The 8,894-nt window shown below is 39.9% G+C and overlaps 1 pseudogene; it reads right to left on the minus strand.

Annotated features, from left to right (window-relative positions):
- The window catches only part of LOC116687026 (extracellular calcium-sensing receptor-like), an 11,633-nt pseudogene that overhangs the window by 933 nt on the left and 1,806 nt on the right, over positions 1-8,894 (minus strand).

Genomic DNA, 8,894 nt, shown 5'->3' on the forward strand with positions numbered 1-8,894 from the left:
CCCCACATAGCCTGAGGAATTGAGTCTCTTTAGACTTAGTGCCTCCATCCTGAAGGCTAGCTGCTCGCGGTCCTCATGCTGAATTCGCTCAGTGGGGAGTCAGGGAGTTGGGAGGAAGAAGGCCCAAGGTTGGGAGTTTCTGGTCAGAAGGGGAGAATTGAGACAGAGGGCTCCAACACCCATATCGAGCATCAACTCCACCACATGAGGGGATGGGTCACTGTTGGTGAGAATGGGGGCAGAGATGAAACAGGATTAGAGAAGGGACAAGGCGCAGCGTTCAGAGACCAGATGAAGAACAACTGAAGGGATTGGGGATGGCTGAGAGGGGCGGTCAAGAGCTGTAATTCGGATGAACGGTGGTAAAATTTTAAAAGCCCATACAACAACTGAAATTGTTACTGAGGAGGAATGGGCAGTCAACAACAGAATTTGGGTGCTAGTAGATCAGTTCCGTACCGGAGAGGGCTGGGAAACAAAGTGCCCCTCCCCCATAGACAAAAGTATGGTTGGTCGAATTGTCGTTGAAAAGATGCCACTTCACCTCCTGGGCACTGTCCCTTGAGCAAGGCACACTACCCCCTTAAGGGGAGCTGGTCCAACCTGGCAGCCACACTCAACTTGACAGGATATCCATTTGTGCATGAATAGGTCCTGGCATGTGTGAGTATTTAAGGCTGTGTGTAGTTGATTACTACAAAAGACAACACTTAACAGATGTGTAAATTATAAATTCCCCAATGGGGAATCAATAAACAGACAAAAAATATTATATTTTAATTCTTCACCAGTACACTTCATCCTTCAACAACAAAACCCAGACATTGCACGCGGAACGCTAAACTCAATTCCTAAGCCTTTACGAACAGTCTTTCTCCAGAATATCTTCTGGCAGCACAACTAGACATGTTCTGTGTTTGGACTGGGTTGCGGGGAGAAGATTTGAATATTGTCAAGGTAGACAAACACCAAAACGATTGTAAAAAAAGTCCGGAATACTTGTTAAACAAGGGCCCTGGAAGACTGCTGGGGCGTTAGTGGACGACGGGAATGACCCCATAATACGGGACAGAGTGGAGGGGACACGGTGGGGGCGAACACAAAGGAGGTAAGTACATGAAAACAACAGAGAAACGAAAGGGTTGAGGAAGGTAGCTTGTAGCGAGTTCACCGGCATGAGGAGCAGATTAAGCAACGATGGTTGAAGGCGTGATAGAAATAATATGATGATTGGAAATGGCAGGCATGGCAGGTGACGGGGAAGGTGATTGTGATTAGACTCAGGTGTGCGTGGTCAGTGCTTCAGCAGGAGTAGGATGAGGAAAAAGAAAACAGCAAGAACCCCAAACGGTTCAGGGGCCTGTTGCCCCAAAAGGTCAGGAATAAAGATATCGGATAAGGAAAAAGTGCGCTTGACTTGTGGATCTGCTTCACGCGGTTTAAATCGGTTGCAGTTGTGCCAGCCAGGATAACAGGTGAAGCTATGTCAAGCCAAGTGTAGAGAAGCTGGGATAGTGCACGTTCACGGCTTTCTCAAATAGACCGCGTATCAATCACAGATTTACTGATGCAGAATTGAGAAGACGATGCGCCATATGTTTCACCCATGAGCGCAGCTTCTAATGGAAAGTAACAAAGAGGGGAGCATATCGTCACTTCCTAAAATAATCGCCTAAGTCATTTTTTCACGTTTTCAGAAACCAAAAAACTGAAAAAATACTGAACTATTTTGACTTAGGCAGTTATACAAGGCGTAGAATCACATGACTGTTCAACTGAGAATGTAGGAAATTTACCAGAGATGGCCAGCACGATGAGGAGATGATTTAGGCAAGAAAATACTTTTTGTCAAAAAATGACTTAGGCATTTTAGAAGGTGACGATTAGTCAAAAAGGGAATGGCTCTATCAAACGGAGAGAAAAAGCTCAACATAGCGGACCGGACTGAATGTTTGAGGGGTGTAATAATATCTACTTAGCCTATAGTCACTCCACTTTTTACAAAAGTGTAGGTACACTGTGTTTCAAGGCTTAAATATGCTCGTTTCATGGTTCTGTGTTTTATGAGATAAAGATGCGGTTTACTATAAAGTGTCTTTGACTAGCCTACCATGTAAAGCACTCTAATAATAAAAATGTATTATTATTTAGCTTTTGCCTTAAAAGTGAGCAGAGGGAATAATGTTCCGCGGGAAATGGACCCTACGGACTCTAGGCTAATTTCAACCTGTATTCACAAGGCCTGGAGAACATAGTTACAAACAATATGCACACATCTCTATAAACTGTATCTATTCTTGTTCATAAGTTATACAGAACAATCAGAAAGGGACACAAAACCTAGAAAAGAAGTAAATGAACTTCAATTACACAGCTGTGAGCATTGTAAAACAATATTCATGTTTTTTTTATTCTTCTGACAAGTGACCGCACCCAAAATAAAAGTAAGGACCATTGTGGTGTTCCCGGTGTGATGAATGTAAACTACACTACATAGTAGGCCTATACTGTAGTATATAGGCCACGTTATTAGTCAGGGATGTGAGGCAGGCAAGGCAAGGCAGCTTTATTTGTATAGCACATTCAGCAACAGGGCAATTCAAAGTCTTACCCGAAATCATGTTAACAGATAAAACACAAGTACAAACAGTTAAAAATCATAAGCATTAAAACTAATAAAAACACATGAATAGACAGTTAAAACAAATAGAAACATTAGGACACAAAAACACAGAATAAAGTATAAGGCGCTAAGAAATTTAAGAAATAAAGAATTTAAAGAGACTATATTGAGAAGGTTATGAAACCAATGTAAATGTAGGAATAAAAAAACATTAGGCCTACATATTAAGGAGTATTAGAACACAAACTTCCTTTATTAGAGAAGGATAGCAACAAGAAAATAAAAAATAGAATGGTTATGGTCTCTGACAGCTTGCCATTATTATCATGGTAATATGCTACATTATATTGTCACACTTAATCTTTGGAGCGCGTCCTGTATAAACCGAAAGCTGAGACCACGGACGCTGCGCTGCTCATCTACTACTTTACAGAGAGAGTGGACACCGATGCGACGCAGGTCCGCGACAGGGCAGCAGCACGGGCCACGGCGCATGCCAGGCGGCCGGCGACACCTTTCGTCCCACCGGGAAAAGGCCCACTCCGCATCTGGGTGCCAGTGCAACATATCTAACACATCTAACAACGTAGTAGGGTTTAACAAACTCGCGACAACAAATAGTGACAAGTAGGCTATGCATGTTTATAAAAATAAAAGCCACAAGCAGAAGACCACGGACAAACTGTTAACCTGTTTAAACTGTTTATTTCGGATCAGACGGCAGCTGACTTGACACGAGACTCCGGATAATCTTAGCCTGGCTGTTAGCCTGCTCTGGACCAGGTAGCGCAAAGAAAATTCCCATGGTACTTGGCGGGCTTATTCATTCCGGTTTCGTGCACCGAGTCAAAGCTAAATTCATAGGATAACTTGAATATCCCGGCTTAATCCCCCTATCCTAGTTTTGTGCAACGGCCCCTGACCACAGAAAACTCAGATAGAAAAATAGTAAACAAACAAATACTCACGGCCAGCCGGACCCAAACCATCACAATAAAACTTTTAATTCACACAACTAGGCCGAAGTAACTTTTTTGAAGGAAGCAGGCAACTTTGGAGTCCTTTTAAAATCCTTGCTCTTTAAGAGCTCTTAGAATCTTGGGAAGCACTTATTACTTTCTTGTTGCTTTGTCTTGCGGTTATTGTTTAATTATCTTTTAACTTTCTTGGCGCTCTTTTACATGTTCTCGAAAATAGGCGTGATCCTCCATCTTCAACAGGCTTTCAAATCGCCGGCAGTCACAAATACTTCTCCCCTCCTGGATTTGTCACAGTGCACTGAGTGTAAGAGTATCTCCTCTTCAGCTAATGTATTTTAAAGATGGAGGCACAACATGGCTGCCGACATTTGAGGGACTCGCTCATAAGTATCTGAATGATTCTAATGGAAGTTCTCCGCTTACCAGAATACGTTGATTAGTTGGTTGAAGAACAAAAGGTTTTGTTTTGCTAAGAAGCAACTCAAAAAATGTTTGACCACCAATCTGGTCAAACTGGACTAAGCAGTCAGTCACCAACCCTGCTGCCATTTTCTTGGCATGAGTGAAGAATTACCAAGGACCTCTAAATGTTGACCCAGGCTTCTTGAGTAACTAGCTGCTACTGCAAATATTAACTCTAAATTTGTGGTATTTATCAGGTGGCAGTGTTTTGCTATTTTTTTCTTCCGAAACCTTCACTGCGCCTCCTTAGTTAGGTGATCTCCATTCTGCACCAGGGCTGCTAGCCTCAGCCTGCAACCGGCCTGCCTGGAGATCTGGAGATCTGGCAGGACAGGTCTATGAACATGGGATGTGGGATGATGAATCTGAGTCTCCTGCACATATAGTCCTGGCTCAACCCCATCAGAAAACATTGGTTTCAACTTTTGGTTCGGTTGGGCCACTGACCAAGCTGTCATATTTGACACGGAAAAAAAGGAACAAGGGAGAAGAGAAAAGGCCAGTGTTGGGTTCTTTATTTCAAAAAAGTGTATCTTAATTCATATGGAAGTAGAAGTGTGTGTATCCAGAAAAATATATCATATTACTAATAGTCACCTTCTTTGATCCCTCTCCGGGGAACCTCACCTTATCGTGGTGGAGAGGTCCGTGGTCCCTATGAACCTGAGGGCTGTGTGTTGGGAGCTGTGTTGCTCGGTAGGGTCTCCCATGGCAAAGTGGTCTCAGGTGAGGGGCCAGACAAAGAATGGTTCAAAATCCCTATGAACACTTTATACAACACACTATGTCACTTTCTTTGATCGCTTTGTTCCAATTATATGACTAAAACATGTTTAATAACACATTACATTTGCATGTTATTGTCAACACTAAACTGTATGATCTATTTTCTGATATCTAATGGGATTGTTTACTGTCAACCACTCAGCACATCAAATTAAGAGTTGATTTCCATTCCCACATTTAAAAACGAGGTATAAAAAACCTAATTTCTTCTTTAATGCATTATTGAAGTTTGTAAGTTTAAAAGGCAGCATCATGATCAAATTCTCCAGGGCACAGTTTAGAGAGGATCATGATGTAACAGCCCTGACGGGAAGTTTCCAGAGTGAGTGAGAAGACAGGTGTGGAGGGACGTCGGAGACACTCGGAATGGCGGAGGCAGTTTGTTAGTTTGTTAGACCGCTTGTGAGTGGAAAGAGCTGAGGTGTAAGTCGGTATGCATGGCGTACATGAACTTCACCACATGTGCTCCTACAAATCAGGTCCCCAAAGACACAACCTCTGTAGAGATGTCTAAAGTGTTTCATAAACTAACAAGTATCTAGCAAATATTTGTTTTTTTAACTAAACAGGGCCATTGAAGCATCCCAACTGACTAATTAACATATCTTTGACTGAAAAATAACAAAACACCAAAATAATTATCACATGGTCCAATGTCTCATTAAATCAGGCATGTTGAAGGTGTTTTTTGGATTAGTTGTCCAACGTCTAACTTTAATTCCCTTATCCAAAAGCAGCATTCCCTTAGAATAATGTAACATGTAGGGTCAAGTAAGGAAAAAAAATGAATGTGCCAAAGTCATTTAACAGTATTTTATGCCTTGCAGGGAACATTGTGTAAAACATATTACCATACACACCTATCAGTAATATAGTTCACATGGACAGATTCTATTTTTAACAGTTAAATCTTCTAGCCAGATAATTTCAATATAGAGTTATATTAAAAATTAGCCTACATTAGTAGCAATAAGATGTCTGATGACTGTTTGTGTCTATGCTGCAATTGCATTGTTTGAAATGTAAATGTGTGGCCTTAAGTGTTTCATGAAACTAACAAGCATCCACAACATTGTTTATAACTAAAGAGGGCTACGAGGCATATCAGCTGACTAATAAACGTCTCTATGACTGAAATAACAATAACCACCAAATTAATATCAAATGATAATTCAGGCAGTTGAATGTCTATTTGATCAGTTATCAAAAGCGTAACTCTTATTTTCTTATCCAAATGAAAAGTTCCATGAGAATGATGTAAAATGTAGGGTCAAATAATAATAAGAAAAATAAATGTGCACTGTAATACCATGTATCAGTATTTTACTGTATGTATGTGGTGGATGATTGTGTAAAACACATATTACATAACACACAAAGTAGTAATATATGTGTCACAAATAAAGATTTTATTAACACGGTTAAAGTTACTGGCCAGTACAGATATATTCAGGGAAACAAGTACTATTAAGATGTCTGATCTCTCTTTGGGTCTGTGTTTGTTTCAAATGTCAATTGTTGGCCTTAAAATTACAGAGTTTAGGATGTATAAAGCTGTACATTGAATCATACGCTAACATGACAATTACATTTTGAAAGTGTATGCACCATAATTTTGTTATGTCTGTAATATAAAACTACTTTTGAATTCCTGTTTTTTAGGGCTGTGAAAATGTTTAGTTGATTCTGTACAAAGTGTAAATGGAAAAATGTTTATTTAAGTACAAGCATTTAACATGTAGGTTCTTGACCTTGAGATGCAGACACTAGACAAGACAGTGACAAAAAATAAATGTTGAAAAGGCTGTAGATCATTTATGAGCCCATTTAATGAGAAAAATTAGCTTCTGCATTATAGGTTTTTCTTATTAATAACTATACGCCACCTGTGACATTGCTTGTGCTTTCGCTTGTAGTATTGGTGGGGAGTGGAGTATTGGTGATGCCTCAGAATTTTTTTCCAACCCTACAGTAATACTATAGTAGTACAACAAAAGGAGTCTCAATAAAATTAAGATAGATATCTACTTGACAGTTAGCTTGAAAAATGATTAAATGGCATAAAAAGCCTTTGCCCCATATTATGTAGGGTTTATAATTTTTTGGTACCCCCTTCCCCATCATATTCTTTTTGGTATTCTTCTCTGGTTTCAGTAAGATAATATAACATTTTGGAATGAAAATACAAAAGAGCAGTGCAAAACTGGATGCCAGAATAGCAAATATCTCCACAGCAACGCTGAACTTCCAGGGAGCTGACATACGCGGGATAAAAAGTGATCCAGACAGCGCAGAATATCAGCATGCTGAAGGTGATAAATTTGGCTTCATTAAAATTATCAGGCAGTTCGGGCCAGAAAAGCAAGAATGAAACATAACATGGCCAGAAGTCTATGTACCCAAGGACAGCCCAAAAACCTACAGCTGAGCCCAGAGCACACTCTAAGATGATTTTGTCTTGAATATCTTAAGATTTAAATGGAAAAGGAGGAGAAAATGATAACCAGAGGATACATATGATAACTTGTATAACAGTGAAGCCCACAACAGTGGTCTGCTGTGCAGGCCCAAACCATTTCATAAACTTACTACTGGAAGTGTGGCCTGAAGGCCATTAACACCACTATAGTTTTCCCCAGAACACAAGAGATACAAAGAACAAAGGTGATGCCGAATGCTGTGTGTCGCAGCTGCAAGACCACTCAGAGGGCCGGCCTATGAAGGTAGAGAAAACAGGAAACACAGAGTCAAGGAGAAGAGAGCGAGGAAGTCAGCTCAGAGTTGTTGGCCTGACAATAGGAGTTTTCCTGTATCTGAAGAAAATGAAGTCCACAACAGCAGTGATGCATGTTCCAAATAAGGATGCTGCAGTGAGCAGCACTCCCATAATATCTTCATATGATAGAAACTCTGCCTCCTTTTCACACAAGCATCTCTTCTCTCATTTGACCAGAACTCAGGGTGGCATCGCACAGGTGATGGAATCTGAAACAAATAGCAGTTATTAGATTTCTCAGTACAATTTTTCTTTGTTTCTCTCAACTTACATCTTTTCTTTGCATATAAGACTGATAACATGCATGTTTGTCATAAATTTTGGATTCCTAAGAACCCCCAGCAATGTTTCATAGTTCCATGTTTCATCATGTGGTGGAACACCAATACCATAACAACATTTCTAGAATTCTTTAAAAATGTGTAATATACCGTATAGGCTAGTTGAAAACTGTGGCAAAAATAGATTTAAGGAGTCACAGACTTTGGTTTCTGATTTTAGAGTTATGTTATAATTATCTGATGTGCATAGTCTGTTACTGGTTTAGGTACATCTTGAGTTACACAAACAACCTGCATTAATGTCTTTGTGTTTGTGTACAACATGTTGGGGGTGATAATTGGTCTTCAAGCACTGTCTTTAAAACAGACAAATAGCTTTATTGAATATTGCTTATTATGCAGCTGCAACTCACGATGGGGGACAGCATTGTATAAGGGTGACCATCTATTTGATGTGAGCGGACCCTATGTCAATGATCATTTTGAAACTTTCAACAGATAAATCACTGTACAGTAATGTTGCTTATTTCTCCCTCTGCACATCTTAAACAGTCATAGCAGCACAGGCTTTCCTTTCTGGAGAACCTGCGATGTCTGGGGGACATTTCGCTCACTGCAAACTGACAAAGGAACCTGTATGAAAAAAACAATAATAAGAAAACTGTATGGGCATTTTCTTTGACAAGGTGTTGGCTTTGCAAGCCTCTATTACTAATATTCTTGTATACAAACCAATTATTTGACACAATAACTTTAACTAATCACATCCCTTATTGAAAGTTTATGTTTGAAATTCACAGAAACTAACATTTACAATAATACCATTTTAGCTTACCTGTTGTGAGTTCTTTGCCCAAATTAAAGACTTATTTAGCAGATTCAGCTGTTTGTCTTCAGGTAGAGATGCATCATAAAGACCAACTCTGAGAAAGTCCACAATGCCATGTTCTGTTGGCTGCCAGTTTATAATTTCATACTTTGCTGCT

The sequence above is a fragment of the Etheostoma spectabile genome, chromosome 3, assembly GCF_008692095.1.
Source record: "Etheostoma spectabile isolate EspeVRDwgs_2016 chromosome 3, UIUC_Espe_1.0, whole genome shotgun sequence".
Classification (NCBI taxonomy): Eukaryota; Metazoa; Chordata; class Actinopteri; order Perciformes; family Percidae; genus Etheostoma; species Etheostoma spectabile.